This window comes from Crocuta crocuta, unplaced genomic scaffold (genome assembly GCF_008692635.1).
Source record: "Crocuta crocuta isolate KB4526 unplaced genomic scaffold, BGI_CrCroc_1.0 scaffold176, whole genome shotgun sequence".
In the NCBI taxonomy this organism is placed as follows: Eukaryota; Metazoa; Chordata; class Mammalia; order Carnivora; family Hyaenidae; genus Crocuta; species Crocuta crocuta.
The window spans coordinates 6236743-6262976 of record NW_027531905.1 but is presented as its reverse complement, the minus strand read 5'-3'; the positions used below and the strand labels follow the sequence as shown (position 1 = coordinate 6262976).

General features: G+C 40.9%; 1 protein-coding gene across 7 annotated transcripts in view; it reads left to right on the top strand.

Annotated features, from left to right (window-relative positions):
• SSPN (sarcospan) overlaps positions 1 to 26234 on the top strand; it is a 113730-nt gene that overhangs the window by 50005 nt on the left and 37491 nt on the right. For 3 of the 7 annotated variants that reach the window (XM_077774474.1, XM_077774470.1, XM_077774472.1), the window contains one exon: positions 2378 to 2435. The exons of 1 other annotated variant lie outside the window; for it this stretch is intronic. The gene's annotated coding sequence lies outside the window, so the exon portion shown is untranslated. Of the gene's footprint in view, positions 1 to 1136; positions 1248 to 2377; positions 2436 to 9950; positions 11442 to 26234 lie in introns of those variants that run through there. 3 more of the 7 variants (XM_077774471.1, XM_077774469.1, XR_013337642.1) reach the window with 2 other exon arrangements.

Genomic DNA, 26234 nt, shown 5'->3' with positions numbered 1-26234 from the left:
AGACCATCTTTCTCCAATGATGTTAAAGCTGACTTCAGATGATAGTGCTATTTTAAGAGTCTTCATATATTTACTAAGATCCGAACAATTGGATTGATTACCACTGTTGGAATTCTTTCAAAGTAACAAAGCACTGTAAAAAATCTATACAAACATCACTGAATTGTGTGCTTCACCTCTTATTCTTTAATCATCTATTGTCATTACTCTAATTTTTCCCTGTGGTCTATGATTTGCTAATTCCAAGTAAGCTAGAGGAAATTTGCTTCAATTCAGAATCTGATACTTTACGTTTTGGAATTCATTGAATGACTGCTTATTGAGCAAGTTCCTCTTTTGAGGTAGATGTGTTCTCTCTCTTTTAGCCCCACTTCTTAGTCAAATGGCGGAGATTGAGAGAGTGCTGGCTTTGCCTATCCAATGACAGAAGTAATAATAAGCGTTTCAGTGCTCCTCATGAAGCAAGCATTGTATGCAATTTAATTATTTTATATAAATTATCACACTTTATCATCACAGTGACTCTACCAGTAGCTATTATTTTTAACCTTTTACAGATAAGGAAACTCAGATGTAGATAGATTAAATATCTTGTCAAAAGTCCTACAACTAGTAAGGGACAGAGATGAGATTCAAACCCATTCGGCTTAATTTGCAAGCTCCTTTTCCTAACAATGTCACTGTATTCTAGTTTGGTTTTTCTACTTCTCTATCAGAGCACTGTACATTATACAGCGCTTCCTTAGTTGCTGTGGGACATTCCTGGACCTCGTTTATTGATTTATTTCACATTTATTGAGTATTTCCTAGGTATATACTATTGTAGTAGGTGCTAGGTAGGGCCTGGAGCACAAGTAAGTTTTGGGGTTAGTATAGGACATGGATTTCTTAACAACTATTATGCAAACAGTAAAATTAGTACTAACCTGAGGTTCCAGGAATGCACCATGGGAACAACAATGAAGGTGATTTGACTTCTTCCTGGAGAGATCAAGGAAAGCTGACTGAAGGAGTGGAATCCAGAGTATAGTCTGGAGACCACTAGAAGTCCCAGGAATCCTTTCAGGGGGCTTGCAAACTCAAAACTGTTTTCTTAATTTTGCTGAGATATTATTTGCCCTTTTTTATGTGGGCAGTGGAGTCTCCCCAGGGGCAGCTTGGCATGTGCTGACCCAACACAGTGAATGCACAGCAGTCAGGAGAATCCCCCTGTCTTCTGCCCATCCAGAGACCTGCAAATATTTGAGGTAATGCTTTTGCTTTTTCACTACTTTTTTGTTTTGGAAACTATAGTTATTTTTATCAAAATATTGATGTTACCATATGGGTACTTGGTCTTGTTTTTAAATGGATTCAACCAAAAACCATATGGGTTTGGGACTTCTTAGTTTGGGGGCGTATAAAGAAATGCTAAAACCAAACTTCTGAGGACCACGGACACAGAGGGAAGGACACTGGAGTGTGAAACCAGAAGGCTCTAGCTCTGGCCTCACCTTGGCTACTCCTCACCTGTTTGCTTGGAGCCATCTAAACATACCTCGTCTGTTTCTCATTGAAACAAGAGATCGCCACCCCTACCCACCCTCCAGGTGTATATCAAATGAGATAACATATAGAAAATTGTCCAAGTCAGGAGAGTCACTCATTACATTTGGTGGATAATAGATCCTGCTTGTTTTAGTGTGAGGTATATACATTCACCTTAGAAATGTTTAAATGTGTGTAAAACAAGTTCAAGTATATGGTAAAAATCCAAACATTCCAGAGGGATTTTTAAATTTAATTAATTTATTTGTTTTTGTGTGTGGGAAAAGGTCTCAGGGCATTCAGCTCATCACTTCTACTCCCTGGAAGTAAATATCTGCCCTGTTCCCTGGCTGCTTTCTCTTTTTCAGGTAGTGACCATCACTACTCTAAGTAATAGGCGTACTCCTCCATTTCTTGATTAGAAATTTTAGGTGGTGTCTAAAAGGTCCGTGCTGTGAAAGATGAAGACATAGCTTATTTGTATTACCCCTAATATATCATTTTACAGATTAAAATTTTTTTTAATTTATTTTTGAGAGAGAGAGTGAGAGAAAGAGAGAGAGAGAGAGAGAAAGAGAGAGAGAGTCCTTTGTTACTCTAATATCTCTTTAGACAGCTCTTGACTCTACCCTATAAAACAACAGGATATGGCTTTATTAACTTTTCCTTCATCTTTACTTCTCTTCTGCTTCCCTATTTCAGACAGTGTACCTTCACATTGTCATTACACTTATCCTGTATCAAATTATTTTTCCTGTATCATGTCTATGTGTTGATTGAACTATCAATGAACAGTATTTGCACTGTTATGACTTTGTAAATACTGGTCACTGCATGTTCTTCTCTACAGGCTCAAAGCCATGTGAGATCTTTGTGCCACTTGAAGGAGAAGGCTTCCATCCTCAAAGGTAAATATGTGCTTTTTAAAAATTTTACTTATACACTCTGTAATCCTTGATTGTCTGTTCATACTTAGACAGTGGGACACGATATAATGACTGCAAGGCTTCTGGGTGATGTCCAGCTTCCAGAACTGGGGAGATGTTCCTCTGGAGCATGACCTGCCATCATAGGAATTTCTATTTGTTTCCTCTCTTTAGAGCAGGGAGCTAAATGTCAGGTTGATGCCTAAATATTATTCCACCTTGAAGAGGGCAGATGGAGACAGGCGAGATGCATGCAACTGCTCTAAAATGAGAGGCTTAATTAAGTCCCCAGTTTTCAAGTCACCTCTGAACTTTGCCCTTTGTCCTTCCTAGGGCTATACTTGGAACCCTGACTCTGGAACCCTCTTTTTGGGTATAATCAAGACTATTTCTCCTGTCAACAGCCTTTTTTCCTCTTCCCTATGTTCTCCTCCCTCCTNCTCCTCCTCCTCCTCCTCCTTCTTCTTCTTCTTCTTCTTCTTCTTCTCTTTTTACTCCTTTATGCCCATTTTGGTTGGGTCTTGAGAAGGAGGACATAGAAATTATATGCTCAATCATTATGTCAGAAGCCTGTGGTATTTCTCTAAGGGAAAGGATTGATGGACTAGCTATTGTGTCTTCAAATTTTATGTTTCAGGAGATTTGTAAGCAAAATTTCAGTACATTAAAATATATTGTCCTGATTATTTTTCTTATTTCTTTTCATTATTTTATTGACTGTGGCTCTCGTAGGGGGATGGTTAAACTTAAATGGTGTCTTCAAGGATGAATGAAGAAATGGAGATTTATGGTAGGCAAGGAAAAGTTCATTGCAGCCATCTCAAAAACTCAAATGAAATATGCGATTCATGTGATTTCTGTATTAAGTTCACAAATTTCTTTTAGTGGAACATTCTAGAACATGGACAGGCTCTCATGGTTAAAAGCATCCTAGGGAGGAAATGGCCAGGCTTTCATTCGTCACCAAGAAAATAAATTCACCTTGTTTACAACCTAGTAAAGATGAAGTAAAAATAAATCAGGGAACTTCCTTGCAGTAGCCATGAAAAATCTAGTTGAAGGTCAAATTCACGCTTTCAGGGCATCATCACTACCTTATTATACACATCTGATCTTTAAATACCATCTTGGTTAAATATTGATTGTTCTTCAGGCTCCACTTAAACTACAAATACTGACCACATCTACTTATTTTTCCCCATTTTTTAACAGCTTTATTGAGGTGTGATTGACATATAATAATTTGCCATACTTATAGTGTATAGTTTAATAAGTTTGCCATATGTGTACACCCATGAAATCATCACCACAATCAAGATAACAAATTCATCAGCCTCCAAAATTTTCTTCTGTCCCTTTGTAATCCATTCCTTCTGCCTCTCCCCATCTCGCCCACCATCTCCAGGAAACCACTGGTCTGCCTTCTCCCGCTCTCGATTAGTTTGCATTTTCTAGGATTTCATAGCACCATCTGTGCTTTTTCTGTCTGGCTTTTTTTCTCACGGAATAACTATTTTGCAGTTCTGTCATGTGGTGCTTTCCACTTCAAGGCTATTACAAATAAAGTTGCTAGGAACATTTGCATACATGCCTTTGTGTCAATATAGGCTTTCATTTCTTTTGGGCTGGGTCGTATGGCAGGTTTATATTTAACTTTTCAAGAAACTTGTACTATCTTGTGCTGCTGCTATTTTTGATGCCTATGAGCAGTGGGTGAGAGTTCCAGATCCTCCACATTCTCACCATCACTTGGAATGCTCAGTTTCTTGAATTTTAGCCATTTTAATGCGTATGTAATGGTAGCTCATTGTGGTTGTAATTTGCTAGTTTACATTAATAAGATTAATTTTAGTTACTTAATCAATGGATTATAATTACTTAATTATTTGATGAATTTATTTCCCAAAGGACTAATGGTCTTGTACTTATTTACTTTTTTTTAAAAAAATTATTTATTTATTTTGAGAGAGAGAGAGAGAGAGAGCAAAGAGGAGAGGAGCAGAGAGAAAGGGAGAGAGAATTCCAAGCAAGCTGCACGCTGTGAGTGTAAAGCTCCACCCAGGGCTCAATCTCATGAAACACGAGATCATGACCTGAGCCAAAATCAAGAGCTGGATGCTTAACCGACTAAACCACCCAGGTGCCCCTACTTATTTACTTCTTATACTTATTGTACTTATAGGTGCTTATTTGCCATCCATATACCTTCTTTTGTCATGTATCTATCCAGATCTTTTACCCACTTATTTTTATTATTTTTCAAAACAATGTTGTTTAACATTTATTCATTTTTGAGAGACAGAATGTGAGTGGGAGAGGGGCAGAGAGAGCTGGAGACACAGAATCTGAAGCTGAGCTGTTAGCACAGAACCGGATGCGGGGCTTGAACTCACCAACCAGGAGATCACAACCTGATCCAAAATTGGATGCTCAACAGACTGAGTATATTCTGGGCACAAGCCTTTTATCAGTATGTGATTTGTAAACCTTTTTTCCCAGTCTATGGCTTGTCTTTTCTTTCACTTACCATTTTTTTGTGGTCTTTATGGGAATTTTTATTTTTTAAAGCAGTAATAACAATCATATTTGTAAGTAGCATAGCCAGCCACAGTCTTAGGGAACTATACAGAAAGGTAATGCCTCAGACTTACCAAATTCCAAAGATGCAGTTTACTTGAACTATTATGGGAAATACAATTTGACATAAATCACAGAGCTTATTTCTTAAAATTAAAAAATTACAAAAGCTGTAATTTCATGGCTTTTTGAAGTGAATCATATTCTGAGCATAAAAATGTATTCTGAATTTCTTAAATTATAAAATATATTTCAGATGTAGAAATTCTTTTTGTTTTGGTTTCTTTCTTTCTCTGCAGTCAGGTATCCTGAATTGTTCTAATGAAATGATTTATTCAGTCTCTCTGTCTTTCGATATTTTTATAGATAGAAGATTCATAATCATTAGATTGGCCATAGAATATTGGGTTATGTGAATCACATTTGGTAATAAATGAAAGTGAGACTATGAATGATGGGCCTATCCCTTTTATAAGGCTCTCTAAATTCTCATATTTGCCTCAGAGTTCTGCTAAATTTAATCCTGAAATGAAGACAAACTCTAGACAAAGATGTTCAAGCAGTATATTTAAAGCCAATGTCCTGGATCTGGCTACGTCCCTTTCCTTGTGCAATCGGAAGCTGAGCAACTCAACTCAGTATCTTCATTACCAAAATCTTTTTTTTTTAATGTTTTTATAAATTTATTTCTAGGAGAGAGAGAGAGAGAGACAGCGTGAGCAGGGGAGGGTCAGAGAGAGAGAGAGAGGGAGTGACAGACTGAAACAGGCTCCAGGCTCTGAGCTGGCAGTCAGCACAGAGCCCGACGCGGGGCTCGAACCCACGAACCGCGAGATCATGACCCAGGCGAAAGTCGGCCGCTCAACCGACTAAGCCACCCAGGCACACCCATTATCAAAAATCTTTATTGCTTCATTCTTGTATTTTTGGGTGCTTTGTGCAAATTAAAAGCAGATATTCCTCCAAAAATAGTTGAGGTTGAATGATCTAGATATTCTTTGAAGTAGCTACTTTATCCCCTATCATGGAAACACTCAACCCCCAAGTTGGTTAGGTCAGATACGTGGGCATTATTTTCTTTCTGTCCTTATCCCCAGTTCTACTGCCTTGTTCAAGCCTCCATCATCTCTCTGCTGGGTTCTTACAGCAGCCTCCTTCCTGATGTCCTCGCCTCCATTCTTTCCCTCCATTAGTCTATTATCCACATCATAAGCAGGCAGTGTCTTTCTTCAAAATATGACTCTAAACACCTTTCTTGCCTGCTCAAATCTTGCCCGTAGCTTTTTATTACCTTGAGAATAAAGTCCAAATTTCTTAGTGTGACTTTGCAAAGCTATTCGTGTTGGATTTTATCCTTAAAAGAACGAGAATACAAGAACAGGGGGAAATAGAATGTTGTTTTAAGTTCAAAATGTAAAACTAGCGAAGCTCAGTGACTGAATGGATATGGGGTTGTGACGGGATCCAATGAGGTAATTTAAGTAAAAGGGCTTTGTGAAGCAGAAAACGTTAGTTTAATGTCATCATCACATTAGTATTGTTCCTGTCTCTCAGTGAATTTCTGAGAACTACAGAATCCAGATTTTACTTTTAAGTGGCTTGCTATTCCAGCCTATGCTCATGAAACCCTGGCATATGTGATTGGTTAGTACATGGTTCTAGAACCTCAGTTAAAGGCCATACTCTTGGATACGTTTGTCTCCATGCTCAACCTTTACAGGTGCTCTGCCTTGAGCGGTCATGGTGCCCAGCAGACAGCTGGGGTCATCCTGGAGGAGGGGCTGTGAAAGTGATAGAAGCTTCCTAGGCATCACATATGACTTAAATCCATGCTGCACCACCTGTAGCTTCCCTTCTTATCCAGGAGCCCCTGTTTTCTTCTCCTCTTTTCACCTGGAAGAGCTGACTGGGGTCCTTAGGGGCCATAAGTCTTGAGGCAGTGGGTTCTAGTCATAAATCTTTGGGTCATAAGAAACAGAAATCCCAAAATCTGGGAACTGGAAAGATTAAGAGCTGGCAGTAGCTTCTCCAAATCCGAAGTGCCACATGGTCTCCCTGGCTATCCACTGTGTTCTTCTGCTTCAGCCAGCTTTCTCCTTACTCCTCTTGCACAAGACCTGACGTGGTGACATCCAATTCTATATATATCCCGTATAGCAGGGGAGGACAGGTCTGACATGCACTAGTGACAGGTCTTGTTGCTCATTTCTCAATTCCAGGCTTTCCGGAGAAGAATCCGACTGGTCTAAATTATAATTATAGAAAGACCCCAAATCTTAGTTCACTGGCTGACTTATGGATCAAATATCCCAGGCCAGCTACTTAGTAGCTGTTTAATTATTTGAGGTCATGAAATGCAAGGTCACAGCCTTTGATGTTCACTTAGTAGGCTCTATGAGAGCTCCTGCGGAAAATGGTGTGGTCAGGGCAATAACAGACATCTCTAATACATGAGAAACAACAAAGTGTGGTAGTTAAGAGCATGGACAGTGGAGCCAGATACATGGGTTTAAACCCTGTCTCTAGCTGGTAACTTTGGGCAAGTAGATTTACTTTCCTGTGCCTCAGTTTCCTCATCTATAGCATAGAAATAATAGGGGCACCTGGGTGGCTCAGTCGGTTAAGTGTCTGACTTCGGCTCAGGTCATGATCTCGCAGTTCGTGGGTTCAAGCCCTGCATCGGGCTTTGTGCTGGTTGGCTCTCAGAGCCTGGAGCCTGTTTCAGAATCTGTGTCTCCCTCTCTCTCTGCTCCTCCCCCACTCATGCTCTGTCTCTCTCTGTCTCAAAAATAAATAAAAACTATAAAAAAAATTTAAGAAATAACAATACCTTTCTAATATTGTTGTGGTAAAGGTTAAATATGTGTGCATGTGTGCAAGTATATGTTAAGTGTTATCTAAGTGTTACCAGCCATGATAAGGATGAAATCCTCAAGGACAGAATGGGGCAAATTAAGAAGGGCTCTCTTTGCTTGGCTGGCAGAATAATGACTGCTCAGGTATAGGGTGAAATCCAGCTTAAGTGGGAGGAGTGTGGAAGGAAAGCAAATTAATGAACATGGTACAAATGGATTCTAATTCCTCAGCTGAGGGGCACCTGGGTGGCTCGGTCAGTTAAGCATCCAACTCTTGGTTTTGTCTCAGGTCATGATCTCATGGTTTTGTGGGTTCGAGCCTCACGTCACTGCCAGCACAGAGCTTGCTTGGGATTCTCCTTCTTTTCCTCTCTCTCTCTGCCTCTTCCCCATAGATGTTGTTTCTGTCTCTCTCAAATAAATAAACTTAAAAAATTATGAATTCCTCAGTTGAAATTTTGCGGACAGAAATATGGGAGGGGTTAGGGAGAGAGGAGAGAAAAAAGGAACAGAATCATCTGGCTCAGATGTAGGCAAACGTCTCAGCTGCTCAAACACAAGAAGCTCAGATGTGCCCTGAGTTCACAGCATCTGCCCCAGTCTCTTCTCCAGCTAAGGTGGCCTCTGGTCTGCTCCTTCAGTAGGAACAGTGGGTCTGGGGTAAAAACCTGAAAGCCTTGTTACGAGATTAAAGATACTAGATTCTCCAAAGATGTGGTAGTAGTGTAGATATCTGGGCCAGATGAATTCATTGACTCATTCAATCATCAAATGTTTATTTGGCTTTTGCTGTGGGCCCGGCTCTGTGCTGGGGATGCAGCAATAAACATGTCTATGTCAAGAGCTCACAGACACACTGGCTTATAGCAAGGAGGGAACGCGACATCACATGGAGAGGCAGCAAAGGCATGGGGGCCTCTAAAGGAGCAGTACAGGTGCTCTGGGAAAGGGCTTGAGGGGCAGAGCTGACCAAGGCCAGGAGGCCAACACAGGCTTCCTGGGAGATAGCTGGGCAGTGGGGGAAAGAGTGGTCTGGGTACAGAGAACAGAATGTTTGCTCAAAAGCCCTGCAGCAAGAAGGAAGCAGTGCTTGGGGCCCCTGGGTGGCTCCGTCGGTTGAGCATCTACCTTCAGCTCAGGTCGTTGGCTCTGTGCTGACAGCTCAGAGCCTGGAACCTGCTTCCAATTCTGTCTCCCTCTCTCTCTGCCTCTTCCCCACCCACACTCTGTGTCTCTCTCTCAAAAACACATAAACATTAAAATAAATAAATAAATGTACCAGCTTGCTCTTTATAAATGTTTTAAAAGAAGAAGGAAACAGTGCTTGAGGAAGGACAGGACCCTAGTGTGGCNAACCCCAAGATCATGACCTAAGCGAAAGTCGGGCGCTTAACCGACTAAGCCACCCAGGCGCCCCGGGTTTGCACTTTTATACTGGGGGCAATGGAAAGGGGTGGAAGACATGTGGACTGGATTTCACTCACGCTGCTGGGTTGCCATCTCTCATTTTTCTGGGGGACAGGAGCCAGGCGCTGTGGCATGGGGAGTGGAGGCAGGTGACATGGGACCAGCAAATCAGAGGAGATTCAAAAGCGAGGCAGACCCCATGTCAAGAGAAATCTCCTCTACTTCACAATGTTCCTTAAACCGTCACCAGTAAACAAAAAACGTCTTCCACATGGGCGTTTTTTCAATTTCTTATGACTGCACCCATATGGTGTCAGAAATACTGGCATTACCATATGGCCCCAGTTCTAAATGGTTCTAAGACGTCCTACAAAATGGCGCCAGCAAACTTTATCAAAGTCATCAAGAACAAGCAGACTAAATTTCGTCTTTCTTGGTTTAGGACTACCTGTTGAAGAAGGCAACGGCCCCAATCTAGGTGTGCCCTCTGTGGGGTCTTGACAACACACACACACACACACACACACACACACACACACACACACACACGGTGTTGCAGTCTCTATTCATGCTTAGCTCTTGGGTGATTGAAATTTTCAGATGAGTTGGATTCTGACTTTAGTGAGGCTTTTATTATTTGTGAGTTTGTTTTTTGCAGTGCCGTAGTGAAGTATCCACTGAGGCTGCCTTGCCGAGGACACGGTCTGTCCTGGGGTGAGGCCCCGTTTCTGACGGCACAGCAGAAGCCTTCTCCCAGCTCTCCCACAGCCTGCTTGCAACCAGAGAACTTGGCAACATTAAGGATGTCGTTGAAAAAAGTTGGCGAATTTCTGTTTCATCTTCTTTCTCCACTTCTTCTCCTGGAGGTGTGAACAAATAATGAAACTGCTAAAAAAGAAAGGCAGCAAGGCAAGAAGGAGGCCGCACAATTGGCCCTTGAAGATACAGAATCTAGATCATTAGCCGTGAATCTGAGTTGGAGGTGCTGAATATTCATTCACACAACTGTGCCCGTAGCGGCAAAATTTCTTTTCTTGACACGACGAACAAAGTGTCCCGACACCTTTAGACACTAGGGCGCTTGCAGAACCTAGTCAGAGGCAACAACAAAGGAAGGGACTTTTTAACTTCACCTCCCACACCAACCCCCCAAAGCCCTACCATTTGTACCTCACGGACATAATCTCATCCTACAAAATGTAAACTCAACCCCTAAATTTAAGAAACTCAAATTTTTTTCTCACCTAACTGTTCCCCAGGCTTTCTGGGTACACAGCATGCCCCCCCAACCCCCAATCAATCTAAAATTTAGCTTAACTGTTCACAGCTTAATAAGTAAGCATTTTCAGTCCAGAGATATAGTCTGGAGTGAAAGAAACATTATTTTAAGATATGCACAAACTTGAAGGGTGCCTTGAGATCTTTCCAGAGGAATGGAGAGGACATCAGATTTTTGTCTTTTCATCTTCTCAAGAATCATACCGCATCCGGCCCATGGTGAGGGACTCAAGAAGAGTTGGGCTCAGCTCCAGGCTAAGACATGGGCCAAGTCTTGTTTGCAGGAATTGAGCATACAGAGGGTAAAAGTGAGGGCTACGTAGCAGGGTTTATAGCTCTGGAAGGGAAGAACTAAACATCTCCAAGGGGGAAGCAACCCCTACTGGCTACCGGTTCATTGAGATGCACCCACGATAATGCTCGCCAGCATGGCTGTGATCCAGGGAAGCACCATATTGTTCCAGGGCAAGGAACAAGCTTCACAGAAAGCAGAATGATTTTCTGACACTGCACGGTATCTCAGCCGAGTTTTACTTTTGTTTAAAGGGGATCTATTTTCTTTATCAGTTTGGTCATATCAAAAAGAAAAACTGTGCTCTCGAATGGATCAAGAAGATGTGGTTTATCTGTACCATGGAATACTACATGGCAATGAGAAACAGTGAAATCTGGCCATGTGTAGCAACACGGATGGACCTTGAGGGTGTTATGCTGAGCAAAGTAAGTCAGGCAGAGAAGGACAAATCGTATGTTTGCACGTATTGGAGGATTAGGAGGAACTTGACGGAGGAACAAGGGGGAGAAGAAGGGCGGAAATGGTGGGGGAAAGGGAGAGAGGCAAACCATGAGAGACTCTTGAATGCTGACAAAAACTGAGAACCGATGGATGTAGGGGGGAGGGGGGAGGGGCATGGAGGAGGGCACTTGTGGGGATGAGCACTGGGTGTTATGTGGAAACTAATTTGACAATAAACTATATGTAAAAAAAAAAAGAAAGAAAAACTGTGCTCTCTGTGAAAATCTTTTTCCTTTCTTAGAGTTTGGTACTTGGTTTTGTTGTTCTTATGTTTTTTGTTCCTGTATCCGAAGAAACTGTTCTCAATATAGTTTGGAAAACTCATTTTATCCACTTCTTTGTTAACCTGAATTCTGCGTTATCTTCCTCCTGAAGACAAGATAGCAGCGCAAATTATGTTGTAAAACCAAATTATTATTTAGGACCAAAGTCCTACACTGTGGAAAGGAGATCAATAACAATGGTAGCCCCCTTACTCTGTCTTATTGTTATAATATTTTCCCTCGATGGTGGCTTAAAAGGGAGGTGTGGTAAGAATGTGTTCTAAAACCACAATTTCTCTTAGTTCTACAGGTTTCCAAAAGGCAATTAGGGAGGTGATCTGGCAGTCTTATCTCAACATATATGATTGTGACAACAGAGACTGCAATGACAGATCAAAGTTTAGTTACTTTTTTTCTTTTGCCCTGTAGGATGATCAGAGCCAAACTTGTCCAGTGAGATAATGGCCTGAAGGAAAATACAAAGTAAACTAAACCTGGCTCATTAATGCCTCTCATTGAAACACCTCTGAGTGGAGAGTAACACTGTGCAAGAACTACGAAATCAAAGTTTTCTTTGACTTTTAAGAAATTTTCAGTTATGAAATCTGAGTTTTAAGAAACCAGAACTTATATGTAGAAATAATTGTGTCCCTTTCAAAGTAGCCACTTTGGAAGGCATTCCACTCACATAGTGTTGCTGTTGCAGCCAGTATTTTTATTAATTATTTTTTAAGAATTGTTTTTAAACCCTGTGTTGCTACATTATTTTTAATGTTCTATATGGTGGCTGTTAGCAGTCTCCAAACAACAGCTGTTTGGAGTTGAGTAAAACACACGGCAGGATGGGAGGAGTCAAGTACAAAGAGTGAGTTAACCTGGTTTCGAATCCCAAGAAGGCCATCAGGCCATCAATGAAGAATGAGACCGCAGGCAAGTGACCCGATCTGTAAAAATGAGGAAGTGGAATCATTCATTCACTCACTCATTCAAGAGGGGCTTACTGAGCATTCACTATGGGAAGCTCAATACAGGAGTGGAGGGATGAGGTGATTACCTCTGACTCTAAATTTCTGTCCTAAGTTAGTGATAAATCTTTGACAAACTAAAAATAACAGGCTAGGTTTACACAACGATTAAGTAATAAGGATAATTATGTTGATTGGTTTTTAAAACTGATGGAACTTCTCAAATAAAAGTTCCAAATGTTTGAGCAACTATAGCTTTACTAAGTAAAAAGTTTAACTCTTTTAATTGACAAGGGTGAAGGACCAGAGATATTTCAGATGCATTAGTTGGTGCCTGGACTTCATAATTTTTTTTTTTTTTTTTAATTTGAGACAACTGCTTACATTCCTAACCACGTATCAAGATCATCTAAAGAGCCTTTGAAAAGTACAAATGCTGTATGCCTAATCCACTTCCTGAATTAGAATCTCTAGAGAAAGGTCTAGGTCATAGGTGTTTAAAAAGAACAGTGTGGGTGATTCTGATACACAGGTGGGAATCAGAACCGCTAACTGATTATAACCCCTTATACTTTCAGAAATTTTACCTTTACCTTAGTATATTATACCTATCTATTTTTCCCCACAAAACTTCCTTTTAAAAAAATTAGCTTAGCAGTATCTTGTTTTTTTCAAAAATATTTTATTTGTTTACTTTTAGAGAGAGAGGGAGAGAGAGGGAGTATATGGGAGCAGGGGAAGAGGGGCAGAGGGAAAGAGAGAGAGAGAGAATCTCTCAATCAAGGGTCTCGATCCCATGACCCCAGGATCATGACCTGAGCTGAAGTCAAGAGTTGGGTGCTTAACTGATTGAGCCAGCAAAGTGCCCCATTTTAGTAGCATCTTATTATTGAAACTAAATTCAATTAGTATATGAACATCTGGTCCAGAGAGAATTTCTGCATCTACTGAGTTGTCATTTTTTAAAAATTGAGTATCCACTAAGTATCTAATTGTGTGTTTGTTGTTTAGGAGACTATAAAATAAATTTAAGACCCAATCTCTATCCTAAATGGCCAAAGTTAGAAATTGGGGAAGATGTTGATAATATTATGAGAGGGGTGCTCAGAATACGTAGATCTATTCCAAATCACAGCCACCCTTCCTCATGAGTTTCCTAAGGGATATGAATGCATACAGAAGGTGGTTAGTTGCTAGCAGGACTTTGGACCCAGACACCATCATAGGCTCCAGTGTGATTCTGAGCTGGATCACAAAGCCCAGGCTAGCCACCCATCCGGGGCCTCATCACAACTGCTGGTCAGTACCCCAAATTATACTGTATTCTAGATGACCATGTGGAAGGAAGAAACTGGAATAAAGGAACCTGTTATCAAATGAGAGCATGAGGGGGCCATGAGCTTCCCAAAGAAACAGCCTCCAACTCAGCCTGCTACCTTCACTTGTGAATGAAATCTTGAGGAGACGAGGAGCAAACAAGCTTGTCCTTCTAATCAGCCCATGGCAACTTCTTGACGGTGGTAGTCAAGGAGTAGGGGGGACACAGGGAGATTGCTGCTCCACAGCCTGCAAAAAACAATCCGCACGAGCAAAGAGTAAGGTGTCCCCTCTCTGGTTTTGCAGAGCACTGTGCGTATTTTTAATTTGCTGTTATTTATTACACTCTAGTCTGTAACCCATCTTGTTCTTTCTTTAGTGCTAATATAGTTCTTGGGGCGCCTGGGTGGCTCAGTCGGTTAAGCGTCCGACTTTCGCTTAGGTCATGATCTCGCGGTTCGTGGGTTCGGGCCCCGCGTCGGGCTCTGTGCTGACTGCCAGCTCAGAGCCTGGAGCCTGTTTCAGTCTGTGACTCCCTCTCTCTCTGACCCTCCCCTGCTCACGCTGTCTCTCTCTCTCTCCTAGGAATAAATAAAACATTAAAAAAAATTTTTTAATATAGTTCTTAGCACACAGTAGCTAACCAATAATGCTTTGTAAGTGAAGACGGTCATGTAAAGCAAATACAGACTGTAGGGTCATATAAATAATAACTTACATAATTACATAATACATATAACGCTGTAGAAATTCAAAAAAGACATAGTTGAATGGCATGGAGAGGGAAGAAAATCTTCACAGAGAGGATGGGCTTGAGACAGACCTTTACACAGAGTAAACCTTGTGTTTACAGAGCAAACATCTGACCTGTGACCAGGGCTGTGAACTGTCCCTTTGGATGCTGGAGAATAGTGACAGGTCAGCTATTCCCAGACTTTGCAAGGGAATATAAACTGGAGACCGGACCAAAGACCATCAATGGTCAAAATGTAGAACATTTACTGGCATAGTTTGTTTTCCTTCTAGATGGGCATCCACAGAAGAATTATTATAAATATTAGTAAACAAACGGAAAAATTTTATCTCCTAAAGAGGAGGAGAGCAAAAATGAAATGTGCCTGTATAACAACAGAAGTGAGTTTCTTTTAATAACTAAAGATTTCTTTTTTTTTTTTTTAATTTGTGTTTGTTGTTTGGTTGGTGATATCATAATGTGATGTGTCCATTAAAAAACAACAGAAAAATAAGAAGGGGCAAATATCAGGTATGTCCCACTGCCCCCAAAGGAATTCCTTGGAACATTTTGATGAGTTTCTTCCAGGTGCCAGTTTCATTCTTATTAAACCCCAGACAACTTGCTTTGATAAATGTTTCACATTCTCTCCCTTTTCTTCTCTTGCGTTGCTTCCTCTACTTTCGCTAAACAGCAGGTACAAAAAAGATAAAATTATTTTGATTTGAAATATGAATTGCTTAGGCTTTTAGGAACAAGACTTAAAATAATGCCTGAATTTAAAAATAATACATGATATTTAAAAATGCTCTTTCTCACCACTTATGTGATGTATTAAATGTTTATTGCAGATGGTCTATGGACAAAAAATATGACTACGTGAAAAATGGATGTTGAAGAAAGTTGCAAATGATCGACAGGCATGGGAGTCATGACTTCCAGCAATGCCCTCGGTTCTTGGTGTTCAGGGGAGCTGAGGGAGGGCTCTCCTCCAGGACCAGCAATATAGTTGGGTATATAGTCAGTCAGTTACCCCCCCCCCAGCCCCAATACCTTGTCCTGGTCTGATGATACCCTTACTACCCTGGGGCAGAGGAGCAAAAGAGTGAAACTAGGAGAGAGAGTCTCCGAGACCTCAGTGCAGGGAAGGAGTTGCTGGCTGGCTGAGTGACGGGACTTCGTGGACCAACAGGTCCAACCTGATACATTTCAGAGTTACCGCGCGGGTAAATAACCACAAGGCATGAATGGTCACTCTGCTATGCCCCACATCTCCCAACTACACAGTCTGTATGCCTTAGATTGTGACACACGGGAGTAGTCACTCTGCCCTTTGGGCCTTGCTACACCTGACACACAATTCCCTGCTCACACGTGGAATGCTTTGTTATACCTTTCTGGTGACGTGTTCTTCTCCAGTTGAACGTGAGCTCCTTGATGGCAGGACCCTGCCTTTTTACCATCCTGCCTACTGGGTGGCTTGACAATTTTAGAAACTCAATAAATGTTTGTGGAATGAACGCAAGAATGAATGTTGTACGGGCAGCTCAACTACTGAGAAAGAGGCACCAAGAAGAAATAAAATGATATAGTTCCAGTTAGCCTTTGCGAAGGGAATTGCCTTAAGGGATGGCAAGGGTGTTCAGCTTAGCCTGGGTGTGTCCTGGACAGGTTTATAGAGGGAGACTTAAGCATGAGGGTACATCCCACACATATGAAATGCCTAGAGTCCATCCCAAATATAACTAAATCAGGCATGTGGGGAACAAGAAAAACATGTCGTAAATACTCTTCAGGTGATTCTGACCTTCCTTCTGGACTAAACACCAGCATGCAAGTATCTGGTAACATACTACTGAATTTTAAGATTTAGACTAATTAAAGAGCAACAAAAGTTGCAGGTATAATTAACTAATTGAGCACGTTGCTTTATTTGTACGAAGAAGCTAAAGGTGGTGTAGGTTATAAAATAGTACTTGGCATTTCCCCACATGCCGAATTGTGAAAGTGTTGTAAATAGACACTATAAGATGTCTATCCTACCCTACAACGGCTTGATACTTTTCTACACAATTTGACAGGGGAAAAAATGTGTTATTTTAACATTCCTGTCTTTTTGGAAACGAACTCACTACTCACTTGTCATTTCTGTATGGTTTTCTTACACTACGGTAGGTCTGTTATTGCAGAGATGAGGTGCTCATGGGCAATGCTGAAGCTCACCTGGGTGGGTGCATTAGTTAGGATGCCTTCAATTTCAAGGTATAGAAATAACTCCCTTAAACAAAAGGCATATCTTTTGACTTGTTTATTTATTTAGCCATTCAACAGACACCGACTGAGCACCTAGTACATGCCAGGAATTGATGGTGCAGTAGCAAACAAGACAATCTCTGCCTTAGGACACTCAGGGAGCTTGCTTCCGGCACAGTTGTTTTCTGAGGCTCAGAGAATGTTGTCGAATTCTTTGTCTCCCTCTTCTCTCACCTCTGTTTCTCCTTGCTCATTGGCCTTGTTCTTCCCTGTTACAGAAAGATTCCCTCCAAGTTGTGTGAAAGATACACTGACGGCCTCCATTCCGAAAACAGATGGGGGGGGGGGGGACACCCCACCTCAGCATCCTTGTCTCATGCTTCCTGGAAGTATACTTACAGACTCGGTTTTGCTGTAGTCTTTCATTTTCCTGACCCTTAAAACCAGGGTAGGTGCAAAGGAGCAAAGGTAGTATGATTGGTTAGACCAGGGCCAGAGGCCAATTCCTGTGGTCAGCGAATGCGCAGAAGTCCCGCAAGACCATATTGGGGTGGGTGAGGGGCCATTCGCCAACATCAAAAGGGAGTTTAGGCCATCAAAACCAGTGTCATCCACCATACGATGATCTTACAGGGAGTAGAACATTTGGAAAGTGTAAACTTTTTTTCTATCGCGATTTAACTCATCTCATTTAATGTTAGATTATCAAAATATTGTTTCCGAAGTGCCAGCAATGCAGTAGCTTCTGTGAAACAATTTGAAATCACTGGGGGAAGTCAACTGTGAGTTTCCTTCTTAGTCTGATGTTACCTTCACAAGGCACAGAGCCCAAGATTATAAATAAAATGGCAGCCCTTTTCTGATTGGCTGGCGTGAGTGTCAGATAGCATTTGGATACAGTCCATTCGTTGAAGTAGTGGGTGGGGTCAGTGTTCAGCTAGAGCTAGCTCTAAGGCAGTAGAAGAGAGGGGGCTGCATCATCTTTCTCTAAGGATCTTTCTGGAAAAGTCCCAATTCCAGAGTTGGGTGAGAGTACAGTGGGTGGTGGTGAGGAAAAATAAATTTCTATCATGAAGCAAAGCACTAATTTGGTAGCAAAACCTTGAGAGACATCAGGCAGTGAGTGGAAGAGAAGGACAGCGGGGTTCCTCTCCTGTGGAGAACGTGGGAGGGGAAACCACGAGGACAGACCTGTCAAAGAGAAATTGCAAAGAGAGATGATGCGCAGGAAAGGAAAAGTGAATAAGGAAATACAGCAGGACTAGGATGAAACCGAACAAGTATTGCTTGCGTATCCCTGCCGGGGAGTGGTTCTCATGTTTTCGTCACACAGTAAGGGTTAGAGCTGAGACTGGAATTCCGGCAGCCTGAGTCCTTTGTTTGCGTTCAGGGCTATATAAAGTTGAGAAAACTCGTAGAAGAACCGCTGGAGAAAGAGAACATGGCCGACATGGATTTGTCTTATGGCCAAAGGTGTCTTTAAAGGTGGTGATGACTGGATATGGAACCAAATGCAGGGAATCGTAAGTCTACAGAAACCTGCATATTCTGAAAAGGATCAAAGATGTCAGCCTGGCTGAGAGTCAGACAGTGACTCGGTTATTCTAACTAAGGAGGAAGATTGGTGGTCAGAATGAAAATCGGAGTTTGCTTACAACACATGGGATATTTTAAATGACTTTGTGGTGTTTTTAACGTTATTATTTAGAAAGCCTGATTATAACTCACCCAGAATGTCCATTTGAGTGGTTCCTAAAGACAGCTCTTGAAAATGGGTGAAAAAATATGCAATTCTAGAATTTTAAAGGAATATTGTTTATATCAGAAATACCTGAATCTCGATGAATTGTGTGTAAACAGCATGATTATTTAGGATCTGTAAATGTTTACTAAAACCGTACAATGTTCGATGCACTGTGCCAAGTACTATAAGACTGATGATGATTAGGAAAGCATGGAGCGCCTGGTCGGCTCAGTGGATGGGACGCGTGACTCTTGATCTCAGGGTTGTGATTTCGAGCCCCATGTTGGGTGTGGAGATGACTTGAAAATTTAAAAAAAAAAGGAAAGCATGGTTTCTCCCCTCATAGCGCTTACGATCTAGACTCTAGACAGCACCTATCCGTGCTACCCTGGGATTGGCAGGGATTTTTGTGTACAAAGCTCTGTGTGCCCTCGTGATATTGTGATTTATAAGAAATACATATTTGGTTTTCGTCTCATTTCTGGCACAACGCTCCTAAAATTCTCAGAATTTTTTAAGTAACAAGAGTGGTGAAGGTGTCTTTTTTATGTTAATGAGACGATATTGGGACTAAACCTAAGGATGGGCACAAGCTGCCAGGAGAAGCAGCCATGTGATCAGAGGTTTGGAAGTTCCAGTCCACGCCCTGACCTCCAGGGGTGAGAGGGACTCCATCCAGGGTTGACTCAATCACCAATAATCAATGAATTAATCAGCGATGGCTATGTAATGAAGCCTCCATAAAAACCCAAAGGGATAGGCCTCACTGGTGGACTGGAACGCCGTTTCATGCCACTGAGCCAGGCCCCAGGCTCTGTGAGGACAGAAGCTCCTTTGTTATGGACCTTGCCCTGTGACCACTTCATCTGGTTGTTGATTAGTATCCTTTCACATCATTTGTAATAAGCCAGTAATCTAGCGAATAAACTAGTTTCCTGAGTTCTGCAGCCACTCCAGCAAATTAATCAAACCGAAGGAGAGGATCATGGGTTCCTCTATTCTTAGCCAGTAAGTCAGAAGCACAGGGAACAACATCAGAAGTTGGGCCAGTCTTCGTCTTAGGGGGGCTGAGCCCTTAACCTCTGGAATCAATGCTCTCTGGGTAAATAGAGTCAGAATTGGATTGAAATGTAGAATACCCCGCTGGTGTTAGAGAATTGCTTCGTGGTATGGGAGGAAACCCACACACTGGAATTGGGAGCATAGCCCTCAACATGTGTGCTTAAGACATATGTTAACATCAGGGTACTAACTCGATTTCTTTAGGCAATAAAACTCATCAAGATATACATTAAAACTGTACAATTTTTGTGTATCAATAAATCTAACAAAATCCAAGTCATTCAGCTGAAATATATTGAATGAACACTGGCCTTAGAGTGAGAAGAAAAAAAATATAGCCTTGAGCAAATCACTTAATGACTGAAGAAATTCTGACATCAGAGGATTTTGATGAGATTTACAGAGATAATATGTGAGAGAACTTTGTAACCCATTAGGATATAGATGCACATTCCAGACATTATTTTTTTTTTTGTAATTTACAGAAAAGTATGGTTTTATTCTTTTAGAGAAAAATTTTCAGAAAATAATGTAGGTTTATGAAAATGTGTCTATAATTAGATATAGTGGTAAAATATGCTATGAGATAGGACGTCGAAGTAGAATGGCTCTCTATCTAAAATCCACATCATTTAGAAGAAGAATATTTGATATTCCAGTCATTGTATCTGTATCCTGGAAGAGGCCAAAAAACCTGAATTCTCTCAACTGCCTTCTATCCACCCCTGCAAACTTAACTGCTTTCTCTTCAGTTCCACATTCTTTCCTCCTATCTCAGCCTAAGAAGGGAATTTTCATCTGACTAAATCTCCTGCCTCGAGGAACTTATCTGATCAATTATCCAAAAAAATGAGGCCAACTTTTCCTCAACTTTATATTTTCCCTTTAGCTACAGCGTTTTCTTTTTCCCTCCCTTCACAGCTAAGCTTTTCTGTAGATTTCGTTATATATGCTTTTCCCCTTCGTACCTTCCCACTCTTAAACTCACCGAAATCTTGAAACTACTATATGGGACTGCTCTTGGCAAAGGCAATCAATGACCATCTTGCCACTAGAGTCTATGTACATTTTGTGTTTACCTTCCTTGATTCTCTGCGGAGTTCAAGGAGGGAGTGAGTTGGGGTGATTTTGGAACACTCAGATGGAGATGGAAGTAGGTATTTACATTTGTAGACCTAGAACTAAGGACAGAAGTCTGAGCTCCTTACATCTGAGAATCTTCCGTGAACCCCTGCAATGTGTAAGAAGAAAGAGGAAAAGGAATACCAACAGTTAGGAGTTCAGCAAAGGAAAGACAGTCCATGGAGAAACTTGAGAAGGAGACTGTGGTGGTTTTAAAATATGTCTTTGATACTACTTGATACTTTGATACTCTTCCTTTTAATAGAAGGCTCTTAATTCTTCTCCCCTTGAGTGTGGGCTGGACTTAGTGACTCTCTCCTAAAGAATGTAACTCAAGAGTTACTACGTGACTTTCGTGGCTGGGTCATGAGAAGGGTAGCTTTTACCTTGTTCTCTCAGTCTCTGAATCTCTCGTTCTGGTTGAAGCGAGCCACCATGTTGTCAGGATATTCAGACAGCCCTGTGGAGAGGCAATGGGTGGAGAGGCCACACGGGGAGGAAAAAACTCGCCTGCTGGAGGACTGAGCCACCTTGAAAGCGGAACCTTCTGCCTCAGTCAAAACTTCCGATGATTCCAGGCCCCAGTCTTCAAGGCTTCCAACTGAGACCCCAGATAATATGAGGGAAAAAACCACTGCTGTTTCCTATTTTAATATTAGACCCACAGAAACTAGGAAGCAATAAATAATTATTGTTTCAAATCACTCCGTTTTGGGGTGATTTGTTATGCAGCAATAAATAATTAATACAGATGAGCCAGACGGCAGGAGAGAAATTAAGAGAGTTTGATAAGATAATTTGAATTTAAAAAACTCCAACTGTCTAATAACCAAAATGTATAAAGAACTTATACTACTCAAAATAGTAAAAGGGGCGCCTGGGTGGCTTAGTCGGTTAAGCGCCCGACTTTCGCTTAGGTCATGATCTCGCGGTTCGTGGGTTCGAGCCCCGCGTCGGGCTCTGTGCTTACTACAAGCTCGGAGCCTGGAGCCTGTTTCAGTCTGTGACTCCCTCTCTCTCTCTGACCCTCCCCTGTTCACGCTGTCTCTCTCTCTCTCCTAGAAATAAATAAAAAACATTTAAAAAAAAAATAGTAAAAAACAATCTGATTTTAAAAAGGGTGGAAGATCTGAATAGACATTTTCCTAAAGAAGACACACAGAAATGGCAAATAGAACCATGAAAAGATGCTCAACATCATTAATCATCAGGGAAATGCAAATCAAAACCACAGCGAGTTATCACCTTAACACCTATTAGGATTGCTATTATAAAAAAGACAAGAAATAACAAAAGTTGGCAAGGATGTAGAGAAAAAGGCACCCTTGTGCACTGTTGGTGGGAATGTAAATTGGTGCAGCCGCTGTGGAAAACAATACGATTTCTCAAAAAGTTAAAGATAGCAATACCATATAATCTAGTAATTCCACTACTGGGTATTTACCCAAAGAAAGTGAAAACACTAATTCAAACAGATATATGCACCCCTGTTTATTGCAGCATTATTTACAATAGCTAAGATATGGAAGCAACCCAAGTGTCCATGGATAGATGAATGGATAAAGAAGATGTGGTATATATATTCCATCATAAGGGTATATGACTTAGCCAAAAAAACAGAATGAAATCTTGCCATTTGTGACAACATGGATAGACCTAGAGGATATTCTGTTGCCAACTCCATAATCTTTTTTTAAAGTCAATAACCAAAGATCAGTTGACTTAAAAATTTTTTTATATAAATGCAATTAAGCAAGACGTATTATTTTGTATCTAGTTTCTTTTTCTTAGTACACTGCTAGTGAAATTCATTCAGGTCATTGCTTATATAATAGTTCATTCCCTCTTTTTTTTTTTTAAAAAAAAAAGACCTTAACTGAAGTATAACTAAGATACAGTGAATAGTTCATTCCTTCTTATTGTCAAGTAGTCTTGCATTGTATGAATGTACCACAACCATTCTCCCTGTACTCTTATTTAAAATACATTTAGTCATTTCCTCTTGATCATATGCAGTGAAAGCATCAAAATTACATGGACAAAATTATGTATAGAAAAATTTGATATCATTATAAATAACATCAGATAAAGAGGTGCAGTGTATTAGGAAATCACTGGTAGTTATCATCTCTCTGCGCTGATGGTGCAGAACCTACTTGAGATTCTGTCTCTCTGTCTCTCTGCCCCTCCCTCACTTGTGTGTGCTCTCTCTCTCTCTCTCTCTCTCTCTCTCAAAATAAATAAACTTAAAACAAAGATATTTTTAGCTGTATTTCCTAAGGACATTTTGCTAATGATACTAGTTACAAAAAGAGTTATCTTCCCAGTGCTGAACTTCTGAGGCATAAGTACTTCCCAAAAAATTGGAATTGGGGACACAGCACAGAGAGAGATACTAAACTTAATTTTGTTATTTTCCCCAGAGGATCAAAAATAATCTCAAACCATATATTAACTACTGTCCTGCAATTTCTACTTTATACTCTCTGTTAGTTTTGAGTTCTAAGAGCAGCCAGGAGAGTATCTGAAAACACTTTGTTTCTACTTTGCCTTTCTTCCTGGTAATATAAATATCTGAAGAGGTTATTGCTTAACCTATTTAAAACAGAGACATTCTAATTTATGAATACTAAAAACAAAAACAAAAACAAAAAACCTTGTTCATTTCTGTTAAACGATGTGATGAGCTGGAACTGGTGATTTTTCTCAGTGGAAAGGACATGTCAAATAAAGGAAGAACTTCCCTTGTTGCATCCTTAACAACCCTTTGATTATTCTTTATCACTAACCTTTTGACCACTTCTCTCACCCTCTTCTTTGCTTCTACTTCCCCATATCGGGAAGTGAAAATGCCATTCTCATCACAGTCGTCTCATGGTTATTGACCAGGCCTCTACAAGCACAGATTCAACCAAGCCGTTGGGGATTTGAGCAGGTGCACGGTTCAGGTATCACTGCTTCCTTCACTGGAAGCTGGAAATTGAAGTCAGCGGTTGTAATCAAACTAAAAGGATTATAGTTCATCTGGGCTATTATTCACTGCTGCTGGTTTCATTTGTAACTTGTCTCTGCTAAGCAATTAAAAGTAAGCCTTTATTATAAGAATTTGTGTACGAGTGTTTTACAAATGTAAGCCACGCTGGTTCTGAAACTTGTGAGACAAACCTACAGGGATATCCTATTATTTTAACTATTCTAACTTACATTTAATTTAAGGTTTTGAGGAAGATTTTATTTCTAAGACAGCACAGCCGTATGGTCAGCAAATAGAGCCTGTGCCGAGTTACAAATGAATAGTAGAAATAATGATTTCCAGTGACTACTGTATATATCATGGTGGTGAATCAAGATATTTTTGTAAAATACTCAAATTGCCTTAGGTTCAAGGCAAACAGCTAATTCCATGATGGATAAAATACTATCTATGATGATTAAATTGTTTAAAATCACAGGTGAGGGACACCGTGGTGGTTCAGTTGGTTAAGCATCTGACTTCAGTTCATGTCATGATGTCATGGTTTGTGAGTTCGAGCCCCTGCATCAGGCTCTGTGCTGGAGCCTGCTTCGGATCCTGTGTCTCCCTCTCTGTGCCCCTTCCCTGCTTGTGCTCTGTCTCTCTCAAAAATAAATAAATATTAAGAAAATTTTTAAAGTCACAAACGATGTACACAACCCACTTGTTTGCCTATAGGAAATAATTAATAAAGTAGGTAATCTATAAAAGTTCACATTTGGTTTGCCTCACCTCCATCCCTAACTGATTACGTGAGTGGCTTAATAAGCTGGTTACTTAATAATACTGACATTTAATTTTTTCATCTTTAAAAGTGGAAACTATAATTACAGGGTGGTTGTAAGGAATAACCGCCAAGTGTAAGGCACCCGGCATATACTTGGCATGGGGCAGATACTCAGTAATTGGTATCTATATTTTTCATGACAACAAATAATTAATTCTGTGTAATCAATTGGCTTCCTAAAAAATGCTTACCATGTTTACATAGAAAAACCATGTACGGTTTTGTCATTTGGCTTGTTCTCAGTCAGGCCTAGGAAAGGCAGTCACCTTGGTATAACACCAGCTTTTTTTGTTTCTTTGTTTGTTCTCACTAGAGATGCCAGTGGTGTAGTGGCCCCGAAGTTGACAATGACCTTGCCTCAGACCAAGTTCTTCTTGTGAGAGAGCATTGTGTCCGCTGCTTCTGGGCTGTGTGGTCTGGACTCTACTTTCTGGGCTACTGCTTTTATTCCTTGGACCATATTTTTCTCACTGATCCAGAAGGAAGGTGTAAGAAAACACTGAAGTGTGAATATATTTTATACTTCAAAGGTGCCTTTGTTGCCACTTGGCAGTTTACAAGGAGAGTTGATGATGATTAGTTTATAATTCTAAGAAAACAAAGCAGGGAGTTAGACTTTCTTTAGATTAGCGGATAGGGAGGAATCTAGGAGGAGGCCTTATCTATCCCAGCAGCATGACGACATCATTTATTTTTTTAATGCAGCTTTCTGAATGTTTCCATGACCGTCCCAAAGAAGATATAAATACTCCAAAGTGGTGGGATCATTTCTTAGCGGTTTCACTGAAATTTTCTCTAAGTGCTACTGAGGAGAGATATGCAGGAATAAGAATCATTGGTTTTATTGATTTGTTCTGTGACTTTGCGCTGCGACGGAATCTATCTTGGACATCCTTATATTGTAGCACACTGTAGGTGTTTTAAAAATACCCCAAATGGGGACTGGGTGAAATTGTCCACGTCCAAGCCCCCTAGGCACTGATGTGGAGGTTAGTGAAGACTGGTTGGGAAATCCATGTAAACAACTGAAAGAACTTTTAAAAACAAATACATTCAGGAGAGTGTATTCGCCCAGCATTTCCATAAGCAGTGCTTTTAAAAGCGAATACTTCACCGGGAAAAGTGCCTTTATTCGTCAGCTGGAATGCAGAACTTAGAAAGAAAGAGAAGAGTCTATTCCTTTGTTGGAAAATAAGAACAATTTAACTTCTGGAAATGACTTCACAGCTTGGAGCCCAGCAATGCCTAGTTTGGATTAAACTGCCTATTAATTAAACTCAAATGACTAAACATTCTTCACCTTGCATTGCACCTCTCAGAAAACAAAAACAAAACAAAACACAAATCCTGGGGTTTTGAGTGAGGAAAACAGTCACACCACACACACACACACACACACACACACACACACACACACTCACTCACTCACTCAGCCTGTCTAAAGTGCACAGCGTTTACAAGGCCGAGGGACCGGCGCTGACTGCCTCGGGCGATTGGCAAACCCTGCTCCTGGGCCGGGCAGGCGCTGCGTCCCGGCGCGTTGGCAGTTGGCGACCCCCCTTGACTCCCCCTCTGCGGCGGGGCTCCCGGTGGCCTTTGGAGGCTCGGC